This window comes from Ambystoma mexicanum, chromosome 5p (assembly GCF_040938575.1).
Source record: "Ambystoma mexicanum isolate Mex_15411 chromosome 5p, UKY_AmexF1_1, whole genome shotgun sequence".
Lineage (NCBI taxonomy): Eukaryota > Metazoa > Chordata > Amphibia > Caudata > Ambystomatidae > Ambystoma > Ambystoma mexicanum.
This window is the reverse complement of record NC_090930.1, coordinates 691,774,972-691,788,363: the sequence shown is the minus strand read 5'-3', so window position 1 is coordinate 691,788,363 and position 13,392 is coordinate 691,774,972. Positions and strand designations below refer to the sequence as shown.

Sequence of the window (13,392 nt, the reverse complement as noted above, 5' to 3'; positions counted from 1 at the left end):
TGCTGCAGGATCCCGGCCTCCTTGAGGCCTGAAAGGAACTACTTTACCTGTGGGACTGATTTACCATCCTGGCGTGGTCGGGGAAGGATACATACCTGATTGGAGGAAGGATACATACCTGGAACTTCTTCCAAGGCTATTTAAACCCCACCCGAACAGCCACACGTGCTTCGCGTTGTTCTTCATCTAGCAGCTGGACGCTCACCGTGTCTGCTCCTGCATCCTGGATCACCTGCAAAGGAAGAGAAGAAGAGAACAGAAGAAGGAAAAGTCCTTACCTGCTAAATCCGCATCCCGGAGACATCTCGCCAACAATCCTGAAAAGGAAGACTTTAATTTAAAAGCTCATCGCGTCGATCGCTGCAGCGCCGCATTCCACTCACCTTTACAAGGCGCCTCCATGTTCAGCAGCGATCATCCGGATTCGCAGTCACGCCCCAGCGCCTAGGGAGAAAAAGACCAGAACAAAAGGTGAGAGAGAGAAGGGAATAAGGAAAGCTAAATCTCCATGTTAAGACTTACCTGTTGATTCATTCCCTCTTCATTTCGGGTCCGCGCCGCATCCTGGCATTTCCGGACCCCGGCCCTTAAGGGGAAAAAGAGACATCAACGTTAATGAGCGAATGAAAAGACATTACCAAAAAAACGCTCATTAAAGACTTACCTGATTTCTACAAGGATTTCATCTCTCATCTCGGGTCGGTGCCTGTTCCCCGGCATTCCGTACACCGGCCCCTATGGGGAAAAAGACACTAGCATTAGTACATTAATGCATGGACACAAGGGGAACCTCTTATCAAAAAAACTTACCTGGAAGCCAACCAAGTTTGGTTCTCACCAATCCGAAAATCCAGTGAAGTAACTGGATACCAATGCGCCCCTGCATCAGAAGCAGGATGGAGAACTCGTCCTTCCAGACCCTAAGGTGAGACGCTACGAGAAATCACAGAAGGGTTTCAAGGAGGGTGAGAGGGGAAAGTGGGAGGCCAATGCATTACCCTGCAGACAGTTAATCCCCTATTTTCGCCTATAGAAGGATACTTCTGCGAGCCAGACAAGCCAGATTTGGGGGCCCGGTCCAGTCCGTCTTCCGAACCCTGCGCATCACCTTAGAAGAGGTCACAGCAGCGCGAACCAGGCCAGCGCCTCCGTGGGAGTCAGGTGAGCGTAACAGAATCTCACAAAGCATTTTAGAACCACTACTAACATTGTATTTGATACATTGGCACCCCTGCATCCCATCACATTGATAAAGGCTTTAAGCTAAATCACAAGTTCAATAGTGAAGTGATACTCTTCAGGAAACATAAACGTGTCTCTAAGTGGAGTTGTAGGAAAAATCCCTGCAAATCTACTCTGCTTGCCCACAAGATAGCTATTAAAAGATATAAAAACACTGGGCCTCAGCATGCGTTGGGCAGTAGCCCTTAAATGAGGTGGTAACGTTATTATAGTTGCATTTAAGGGTCCCCCCAAACATTGGTCTGGCGTATTTACCCCCAGCTAATTCGGGCAAAAAGCCCAGTGTGAATAGGCTAGTTCTCATTAGACGAGAGGACCTTTCTGCCTCTGCAGTTCGGAGGGCCGTTTCTCTAATGGGAAATAGCTGTTTCAGTGTGAGTGGGCTAGTTCCCATTAGACAAGAGGACCTTTCTGCCTATCCAGGTCAGAGGGCCGTTTCTCTAAAGGGAAATAGTTGCTTCAGTGTGAATGGGCTAGTTCCCATTAGACGAGAGGACCTTTCTGCTCTCCAGGTCAGAGGGTCGTTTCTCTAATGGGAAATAGCTGCTTCGGTGTGAGTGGGCTAGTTCCCATTAGATGAGAGGACCTATCTGCCTCTCCAGGTCAGAGGGCCGTTTCTCTAATGGGAAATAGCTTTCTCAGTGTGAATAGGCTAGTTCCCATTAGACGAGAGGATCTTTCTGATTCTGCAGGTCGGAGGATTGTTTCTCTAATGGTAAATAGCTGCTTCAGTGTGAGTGGGCTAGTTGCCATTAGACGAGAGGACTTTCTGCCTCTCCAGGTCAGAGGGCTGTTTCTCTAATGGGAAATAGCTGCTTCAGTGTGAATGGGCTAGCTCCCATTAGACGACAGGACCTTTCTGCCTCTCCAGGTCAGAGGGCCGTTTCTGTAAATGGGAAATAGCTACTTCAGTGTGAGTGAGCTAGTTCCGATTAGGCGAGAGGACCTTTCTGCCTCTCCAGGTAGGAGGGCCGTTTCTCTAATGAGAAATAGCTGTTTCAGTGTGAGTGGGCTAGTTCCCATTAGACAAGAGGACCTTTCTGCCATTGCAGGTCGGAGGGCCGTTTCTCTAATGAGAACTAGCCTTCAAAGTGTGAGTGGGCTAGTTCCCATTATTATGCAGGACTTGGCCACTAGGGGAGCAAAAAGGGCCATTTCTCTAATGGGATCTAGCCTTCTCAGTGTGAGTGGGCTAGTTCCCATTATTATGCAGAATTTGGCCTCTAGGGGAGCAAAAAGGGCCATTTCTTTAATGGGAACTAGCCTTCTCAGTTTGAGTAGGCTAGTTCCCGTTAGTATGCAGGAATTGACCACTAGGTGAGCAAAATGGGCAATTTCTCGAATGGGAGCTAGCCTTCTCAGTGTGAGTGGGCTAGTTCCCATTATTATGCAGGACTTGGCCACTAGTGGCAAAAAATTGCCATTTCTATAATGGGAACTAGCCCACTCACGCTGAAGCAGCTATTTCCCATCTGAGAAATGGCCCTAACAACCGATGGTCCGTTTCTCGGGTGGTAACTAGTATCAACCATACACGAATCGGGAAGACTTTCACATCATGCCATAAAGCGCAGGGACGTCAGCGTGGGAATTGCTTGCATGATGGGAAAACCGTGTTAACGTTACACCGTTCTTTCCACAAGAATAATACATTATTTTTTCTGAAACAAAAATGTCAGGACCAATATCCAAATGTAACACTAGAGGGCTAGACATAAAACGATAATATCAGTACACACGTACCACGCTCTCCCAAAGTAAACCCACAGAAACACCCCTATTAATTTATCCTCAAACACATTCCCTCGTGCATCTCATGTAGGAGCACCTGGGAACGTTATCCGCGTCCCTCCCTCCCTCCCAGCCTCCTATATGGAACGTAATCATGTATTCACTGTGTTTTGTGTCTCACACTCATCGTGTGAATTTGCAGGTAGTAAATCCCACGCAGTAAGCCTCCCATTCCTCTGCGAAGACCGCTTCATCAATCACTTGACTGGCAAAAACCGCTTTGCACAACGTCTTAAAGCACAGTGATTTGCCGGTGGGTGGGGATGGGCCTCAGGGAATCCGAACCAGTCACAATAATTAATCTAGCCTTGTTTGTGCACTGCCTTTTTTTAGCGCCCTGCCAGGCTCGTTAGAGGAAAGATTATTGGCAAAAGACATCACACTTTAAAGCTGAATTATACGGCATCACAAAAACAACTTCGATCTGAGCTTAAGTTATTAGCCATTTTTAAAATAGGAATTTTGTTTTACTTCCTTGCGTTGGTTTCCTGAATACTGTGATACCTTTGTGGCAAATAAAGATATATTGGGCAAAAAAGTTGCAAGTACGATTTCAATCACGGCCAAAAAATGGTGTAAACCCAAGTCACGAACCAGGTTTACACCTGTTTTAATGGAACGTGAATTTGATAATTCTTCTGTGATTTTGAGTCATCAGTTGAAATTCCACCATCACACTTATGGGAACAATGCCGGAAAAGGTCAGACACACCATTTCAATAGCGAAAACATTAAACACCATCACAATATGCACCCAACAGAAAGCATAAAGACCCCTAAATGGCCAATGGTCTCTGAAATCACATACACATGTGCCTGACGCCTGCTCTAATAAATATCATTATTTCATACTTGCCAACATTCTGTGACCAAAAAGATGTAGGATTTTTCAAATTTCAAAAATAATACTTCGCATAACAATTACATCACAGGAAAATACAAAACATACATTGTTGGCACCACTGGAGCATTCTAAAATGCCCAACCCATCAAACAGCACAACAGCAAAGATGTTCAAATGTTAAACATGTATAATTCTGATTGGTAAGTTAACACCAAATTCAATTACACAGGAGGTAATCACACAAAGCTGGTAGGCAACGTTTGCCCCTGGTCTGTAGCAGCAGCCTGGGTAATACATATGTATTCCTGCAGTGCAAGTTGAAAAATGAATGACATGGAGACTGATACCCCCCTCAGTCTGATAGGCAGATGCTGTGTGATGTTGTTACGCTCTGCCACTTGCCTTCACTGGTAGTTCACCTAAGGGTTGTACCGGCAAGAGTGCAGGACAGAGTGACATAGCTGTCAGGTCAGTGGATTGGTCTGAGCCCAATCGCAGTAATCACCTACCAGCCCACTGTACAGAGAGACCAATTAATGTGTGGCATGCTTTGCCCGAGGCCTTAGAGTCACATAAATTACCTGCCCCTGTAAAAAGCAGTAGGATCTGTCACCTAAATCTGTAGGCGGTAGGACTGCTTAACAAGCAGTAGCCTACTGCCTAAATATGTACGGTTGCCAAGTATGTAATTTCAGTCTTGCCCAAATATTTGTAAGTCACACAGAAAGTGGCAAATCACGCATCATGCCAACACTCTGGAGCATAGCTCTGCAGGTGCAAACTAACTAACACATCCGGGACGCACATACCAAGTCACACTGCACAACCTGCTAGCACCCACAGAGCCATAACTTGATAAATGTCATAGGACAGGCCTCCGACACACACATGTATGCCTGTGATTATGCGCCAGGGCTCCTCATCCAGCAACAGGAATATGTTGCTGCAGCTGCCCACAGCTGAGTATGCCACAGATGGAGAGTGTATTCTTCCCTGGGACCAATCTCTTCCGTATGTCCGACTATAAGGTGTAGAGTCAGTATCCCTTCCCTCCACTTATGATAACGGCCATGCTGCAGGAGTGGGAGGGAGATCTTCATTCAACTGCTGAATTGTCTCATGAAATCATGACTCGTGAAACTCTTGTCATCCCTGCCTTCATTTACCAGTGGATCTTTTCAGACGACCAGTGGCATAACAGCTGGAAATGTGCAGCTCAGCCTGTCATGCACTGTATATCAGATAGTGGCATTCAACAAAGCACCCAGCCACCGACATATCCCCATGCCACCATCTGTTGGGGAAGGGAAACGATTGGCACACCTTTTATATGCTGTACTAATATTTCCATGGGTGATAGGCACTGCCAACTGCATTCATGGTGCCCTCTGTCTGGCACAGTCAAGCACCGAAATACTATGGCAATTCCTCTCTGAACAAGAGTGCCAACAGCAACCCCATACACGTGTTTCAGCCTTGTTGGGCCTCATCAGTGAGATTTTTTTTAAATACAGTACAAAATACCCTAGACAGGAAGCAATAACACATGAGTGGCACTTTCAAATGTCACTTTTTTTTTTTTAATTGTTGCATTTTTGGTTTACATAAAACCTTATACAACATTTCATACACAATACAAATATACATTTCATTAATTTATAATACAACATATACAATTCTGGACTAATCGATAAAAAGAGATTTCATACAGAAAATCACATAAGTACACAAGTATTCCTAAAAAATGTCAATAAAATAAAATCCTCTCTCAGCCATTAATTAATATTGTTCCCCCCCTCCGCGTTGATGGCAACCACTACGTCGTCCCAGATCCTCTCCCGTCTTTCCTTGTTGGCGCGTGATGTTCCAAAGACGGCATCATAATGCCCCAGGACTTGCTCCACCACGACACCAACTTTGGTGGCAGTGAAACTGGTGGCCCTCTGCCTCTCTGGCTGGGGGTTGCCAGTGGTGACAGATGGAGATGTGCCCGACATGGCAACCCCAGAGGCAGGAGTGGGTGGGCAACTGGGTCCTGGCGCTGGGCTGTGGAGTGATGGTATCCCAGTCGGGAGTCTTCTGTTCCAGCAGGGGTGGACACAGAATCTGGACCCCTGCAGATGGCTGATATGCAGGCACCAAATAGCAGGGCACGTGGGTGGCAGACAGGCAGCAGCAGATGGCAGATGGGAGCGTGCTCGGGGCTCTGGGGGGCAGGAAAATGGCCTTCAGGGCAGGAGCGTGGTCTTCCGTGTGTGTATGCGTTGCCAGCTTGATACGGAGTGATTTGGCACGTGAAAAATGTGCACGTCAGCGTGTAATTCGAGGAAAGGCCCTTAGCGCATAAGCGGGTCAGCACACATATGCGATTTCATTGGACCAAAGGCCCTTAGCGCGTAAGCGCGTCTGTGACGTAGCGCGCACGGGCGTTGCCCTTTCGCATGTAAAACTTCACGCGAACCCCAGGAATACACGTACCCCACTCGCACAGGCCCTTTCGTGTGTGAAACTTCCCGTGCACCCCCGAAATACATGTACCCGGATCCAATCCTGTGTGAGACTTCCCGCAAACTCCCGTAATACACGTACCCTACTGAAATCGCATGTGAAACTTCCCGCGAACCTCAGTTATACACGTACCCCACTCGCACAGGCCCTTTTGCGTGTGAAACTTCCCGCGAACCCCATAATACACGTACCCGCATCCAATCCTGTGTGAGACTTCCCGCGAACTCCCGTAATACACGTACCCTACTGAAATCGCATGTGAAACTTCCCGCGAACCCCAGTTATACACGTACCCCACTCGCACAGGCCCTTTCGCATGTGAAACTTCCCGCGAACCCCGTAATACACGTACCCTGCTCCAATCGCGTGTGAAATTTCACGTGAACCCCAGTTATACACGTACCCCACTCGCACAGGCCCTTTCGTGTGTGAAACTTCACACGAACCCCAGTAATAGACGTTCCCCGCTTGGCGTTTGCTGTTTGGCAGCCCTGTAAACTGGTCCAGGGTTAGCGCAGTCCTTTGCGCTGGATTGGGGATTTTGATGGCTTTTCCTTGCGCGAGGGCGTTCTTGGGGGCGTAACTGGCGCTGCTGCAGGGTCGCTGCGCCACTCTCCTCCACGGCTGGTTTTGGAGGCTAAAATCCATGAATACGCTGTGCGCGGAAATCGATTTTAGCGCACACGGCTGGCGCACACATTCGCACGCGCACACTGTGCGCAAGCTGCGTGCGCCATTTTTGTGGCGAAATTCTTGAATTACCCTGCAAGGCATTCTTAAAACCACAATCATCTCTATTACTGACCTTCATTACTTGGGTCATAAAAAAACCTGACTCCAACATACAAACCCAAATGAAACAAGTACCTCTGCGCTATGTTATCTTATTTATAAAGCGCTGACTTACACCAACAGGGCATCTTGGCGCTGGGAAAACACTGGAAAATAAAACAGCAAAACAGGACAACAATTAAACTAGAACATATATGTTTTCAGGGAATACCAGAACAGCAAGTGATTTTCGATAGCACAAAGAGAACAGGGAAGCATGTTCCATAATATAGCTGTGGCCATGGAGAAAGAACGACCCTTGATCTTGGATAGTTTGAAGCACGGAACCTGAATCGGAATAGCATCTTTAGAATGAAAAGCCCAAGACGGAATATACAGGCGGAATTTAGCTTGAAGATACTCAGCGCCAGTGATATAAAAGGCATAATAAACAATATATAATTATTTAAATTCAATGCAGCTTGGAACTGGAAGACAATAGCGAGAGTGCAAGACTGGATACATAGAAATCTGATATAAAGACTGTGTAGCAGCCGAGGCAGCAGAATTCTGCAAAATTTGTAGATGCTGTATCATATATGCTGGATGCGCCAGAAATAGGCCATTGCAATAGTCCAACTTACCAAAAACAGTAAAGACATTAAACAGAATAGGAGAAAGAGATAATCTTTGTGGAATCCCACCCACAGGTAATGGGGGCCATAACAGATTGATAAGGAAAAAGAGAAAGAGATTGTGCCAATCAGTCAAAACGAACCAGACCAGGATTGCATGGAACCAGAGATGCTCGCTTTGGCCGGATGATCTAACAGGAAGGATTGGTTGATGGTGTCAAAAGCAGCTGACAGATCAAATAGGATCAGTGCTCTGATCCCACCCTGGTCGTAAAGCCGGACAAGACCATCAATCACAGAGACTAATACTGTCTTGGTACTGTGTCCAGAATGTGTCCAGAATGAAAACCGAATTGAAAAGTATCAAAGAAAGTAGACACCTCAAGCAAGGAAGTGACCGACAATTCCAAGAGTCTCATTAAAAAAGGAAAAAGAGAAAAAAGATGAAAGTTAGAAGAAGAAGGGTCCAGAGAAGGGTTTTGTAATAAGGGAATCACCAGAGCATGCTTTAGAGAAGAAGGAATTAAGTCGGTAGTAAGAGGATGATTGACAGCCTGAGCAACAGAAGAGACAATATTTAGCATGCTCTCTTTCAAAACAAAATGTGGCATCGCGTCCATTCCATAGCAATACTCTCAATTGGATTTTGACCAGGTACATTAATATCTCACCTGTAAGTGTTGATGATAGTCCCCGGTCCGACCATCATTTCATTTTGTTTAACTTCCTCCTATCTTGTCGTCTGCCCCGCTTATGTTTAGAGGCAAAGAAACCTAAATTGGTTAGAAATACTTGGAATGCCACCCTAACTGCCGTTGTCTCATTGGTGATACCTCGGTTAGCTGATTTGCCTCCTGACATCGCACTTGAATATCTCACAAAGCATTTTAGAACCACTACTAACATTGTATTTGATACATTGGCACCCCTACATCCCATCACATTGATAAAAGCTTTCAGCTAAATCACAGGTTCAATAGTGAAGTGATACTCTTCAGGAAACATAAACGTGTCTCTAAGTGGAGTTGGAGGAAAAATCCCTGCAAATCTACTCTGCTGGCCCACAAGATGGCTATTAAAAGATATAAAGACACTGGGCCTCAGCATGAGTTGGGCGGTAGCCCTTAAATGAGGTGGTAACGCTATTATAGTTGCATTTAAGGGTCCCCCCAAACATTGGTCTGGCGTATTTACCCCCAGCTAATTCGGACAAAAAGCCCAGTGTGAATGGGCTAGTTCTCATTAGAAAAGAGGATCTTTCTGCTTCTCCAGGTCAGAGGGCTGTTTCTCTAATGGGAAATAGCTGCTTCAGTGTGAATGAGCTAGTTCCCATTAGAGGACAGGACCTTTCTGCCTCTCCAGGTCAGACGGCCATTTCTGAAATGGGAAATAGCTACTTCAGTGTGAGTGGGCTAGTTCCTATTAGGCGAGAGGACCTTTCTGCCTCTCCAGGTCGGAGGGCCGTTTCTCTAATGGGAAATAGCTGTTTCAGTGTGAGTGGGCTAGTTCCCATTAGAAGAGAGGACCTTTCTGCCTCTGCAGGTCGGAGGGCCGTTTCTCTAATGGTAAATAGCTGTTTCAGTGTGAGTGGGCTAGTTCTCAATAGACGAGAGGAACTTTCTGCCTCTGCAGGTCGGAGGGCCGTTTCTCTAATGGGAAATAGCTGTTTCAGTGTGAGTGGGCTAGTTCCCATTAGACGAGAGGACCTTTCTGCCTCTACAGGTCAGAGGGCCGTTTCTCTAAAGGGAAATAGTTGCTTCAGTGTGAATGGGCTAGTTCCCATTAGACGAGAGGAGCTATCTACCTCTCCAGGTCAGAGGGCCATTTCTCTAATAGGAAATAGCTTTCTCAGTGTGAATAGGCAAGTTCCGATTAGGCGAGAGGACCTTTCTGCCTCTCCAGGTAGGAGGGCCGTTTCTCTAATGAGAAATAGCTGCTTCAGTGTGAGTGGGCTAGTTCCCATTAGACGAGAGGACCTTTCTGCCTTTGCAGGTCAGAGGGCCGTTTCCTTAATGGGAACTAGCCTTCTAAGTGTGAGTGGGCTAGTTCCCATTATTATGGAGGACTTGGCCACTAGGGGAGCAAAAAAGGGCCATTTCTCTAATGGGAACTAGCCTTCTAAGTGTGAGTGGGCTAGTTCCCATTATTATGGAGGACGTGGCCACTAGGTGAGCAAAAAAGGGCCATTTCTCTAATGGGAACTAGCCTTCTCAGTATGAGTGGGCTAGTCCCCGTTATTAAGCAGGACTTGACCACTAGGTGAGCAAAATGGGCAATTTCTCTAATGGGAACTAGCCTTCTCAGTGTGAGTGGGCTAGTTCCCATTATTATGCAGGACTTGGCCACTAGTGGCAAAAAATTGCCATTTCTATAATGGGAACTAGCCCACTCACGCTGAAGCAGCTATTTCTCATCTGAGAAATGGCCCTAACAACCGATGGTCCGTTTCTCGGGTGGTAACTAGTATCAACCATACACGAATCGGGAAGACTTTCACATCATGCCATAAAGCGCAGGGACGTCAGCGTGGGAATTGCTTGCATGATGGGAACACCGTGTTAACGTTACACCGTTCTTTCCACAAGAATAATACATGATTTTTTCTGAAACAAAAATGTCAGGACCAATATCCAAATGTAACACTAGAGGGCTAGACATAAAACGATAATATCAATACACACGTACCGCGCTCTCCCAAAGTAAACCCACAGAAACACCCCTATTAATTTATCCTCAAACACATTCCCTCGTGCATCTCATGTAGGAGCACCTGGCAACGTTATCCGCGGCCCCCCCTCCCTCCCAGCCTCCTATATGGAACGTAATCATGTATTCACTGTGTTTTGTGTCTCACACTCATCGTGTGAATTTGCAGGTAGTAAATCCCACGCAGTAAGCCTCCCATTCCTCTGCGAAGACCGCTTCATCAATCACTTGACTGGCAAAAACCGCTTTGCACAACGTCTTAAAGCACAGTGATTTGCCGGTGGGTGGGGATGGGCCTCAGGGAATCCGAACCAGTCACAATAATTAATCTAGCCTTGTTTGTGCACTGCCTTTTTTTAGCGCCCTGCCAGGCTCGTTAGAGGAAAGATTATTGGCAAAAGACATCACACTTTAAAGCTGAATTATACGGCATCACAAAAACAACTTCGATCTGAGCTTAAGTTATTAGCCATTTTTAAAATAGGAATTTTGTTTTACTTCCTTGCGTTGGTTTCCTGAATACTGTGATACGTTTGTGGCAAATAAAGATATATTGGGCAAAAAAGTTGCAAGTACGATTTCAATCACTGCCAAAAAATGGTGTAAACCCAAGTCACGAACCAGATTTACACCTGTTTTAATGGAAAGTGAATTTGATAATTCTTCTGTGATTTTGAGTCATCAGTTGAAATTCCACCATCACACTTATGGGAACAATGCCGGAAAAGGTCAGACACACCATTTCAATAGCGAAAACATTAAACACCATCACAATATGCACCCAACAAAAAGCATAAAGACCCCTAAATGGCCAATGGCCTCTGAAATCACATACACATGTGCCTGACGCCTGCTCTAATAAATATCATTATTTCATACTTGCCAACATTCTGTGACCAAAAAGATGTAGGATTTTTCAAATTTCAAAAATAATACTTCGCATAACAATTACATCACAGGAAAATACAAAACATACATTGTTGGCACCACTGGAGCATTCTAAAATGCCCAACCCATCAAACAGCACGACAGCAAAGATGTTCAAATGTTAAAAATGTATAATTCTGAATGGTAAGTTAACACCAAATTCAATTACACAGGAGGTAATCACACAAAGCTGGTAGGCAACGTTTGCCCCTGGTCTGTAGCAGCAGCCTGGGTAATACATATGTATTCCTGCAGTGCAAGTTGAACACTGAATGACATGGAGACTGAAACCCCCCTCAGTCTGATAGGCAGATGCTGTGTGATGGTGTTACACTCTGCCGCTTGCCTTCACTGGTAGTTCACGTAAGGGTTGTACCGGCAAGAGTGCAGGACAGAGTGACATAGCTGTCAGGTCAGTGGATTGGTCTGAGCCCAATCGCAGTAATCACCTACCAGCCCACTGTACAGAGAGACCAATTAATGTGTGGCATGCTTTGCCCGAGGCCTTAGAGTCACATAAATTACCTGCCCCTGTAAAAAGCAGTAGGACCTGTCACCCAAATCTGTAGGTGGTAGGACTGCTTAACAAGCAGTAGCCTACTGCCTAAATATGTAGGGTTGCCAAGTATGTAATTTCAGTCTTGCCCAAATATTTGTAAGTCACACAGAAAGTGGCAAATCACGCATCATGCCAACACTCTGAAGCATGGCTCTGCAGGTGCAAACTAACTAACACATCCGGGACGCACATACCAAGTCACACTGCCCAACCTGCTAGCACCCACAGAGCCATAACTTGATAAATGTCATAGGACAGGCCTCCGACACACACACATGTATGCCTGTGATTATGCGCCAGGGCTCCTCATCCAGCAACGGGAATATGTTGCTGCAGCTGCCCACAGCTGAGTATGCCACAGATGGAGAGTGTATTCTTCCCTGGGACCAATCTCTTCCGTACGTCCGACTATAAGGTGTAGAGTCAGTATCCCTTCCCTCCACATATGATAACGGCCATGCTGCAGGAGTGGGAGGGAGATCTCCATTCAACTACTGAATTGTCTCATGAAATCATGACTCATGTGAAACTCTTGTCATCCCTGCCTTCATTTAGTGGATCTTTTCAGACGACCAGTGGCATAACAGCTGGAAATGTGCAGCTCTGCCTGTCATGCACTCTACATCAGATAGTGGCATTCAACAAAGCACCCAGCCACCGACACATCCCCATACCACTATCTGTTGGGGAAGGGAAACGATTGGCACACCTTTTATATGCTGTACTAATATTTCCATGGGTGATAGGCACTGCCAACTGCATGCATGGTGCCCTCTGTCTGGCACAAGTAGTTTGAATATGTCTATTGCAACTCCACCAAATACACTCCATATATGTGCAGATGATATGTGATGCCGAGGGCCTATTCACTGATGTCTATTTCAACTTCCCAGGCTCAACTCAAGGGAGCGACATCTTTCTGCAGTCAAGGGTGTGTGCCAGAGTTGCAAGCTGGAGACAACAGGGACATATGACTGTTCGTTGAGTTACAAAAAACGTTTGATACCTACACACTTGATAGGTGCATGCATAGTCAATCCATCATGGACCTGTACATGCATGGGCCAAATTCTACATGCGCACACATGAACATTACAGTGGGCCTGATCACGATTTTGGCGGTAATGCCGGTGGTATTACCGCTGGTGTTATTAGCCCTACTGCCAAACTCTGCGGCGCTAATAGCGCCGGATCACGAGTTCGGCGGTAATGTAATTCCCCATTCTCATTGAGCCCATTCGGGAATGCTCCATTCCCCATTGGGCTCAATGGGGAAAATTTTGCGCTCTTACCGCTGGCGGATTTCCCGCCGGCGGTAATAGCGTGAATTTTCGGCAGATTTCCCCCCAGCTCAGAGATGGGGTGAAATCCGCCGAAGTCCTGATTTGGCGGACCCTTAAATCCGGCGG

At 46.3% G+C, this 13,392-nt stretch overlaps 1 long non-coding RNA gene across 3 annotated transcripts in view; it reads right to left on the bottom strand.

Moving 5' to 3' along the window:
• Positions 1 to 13,392, bottom strand: part of LOC138481140 (uncharacterized) — a 535,683-nt gene that overhangs the window by 474,373 nt on the left and 47,918 nt on the right. The gene's annotated exons all lie outside the window — the stretch shown is intronic.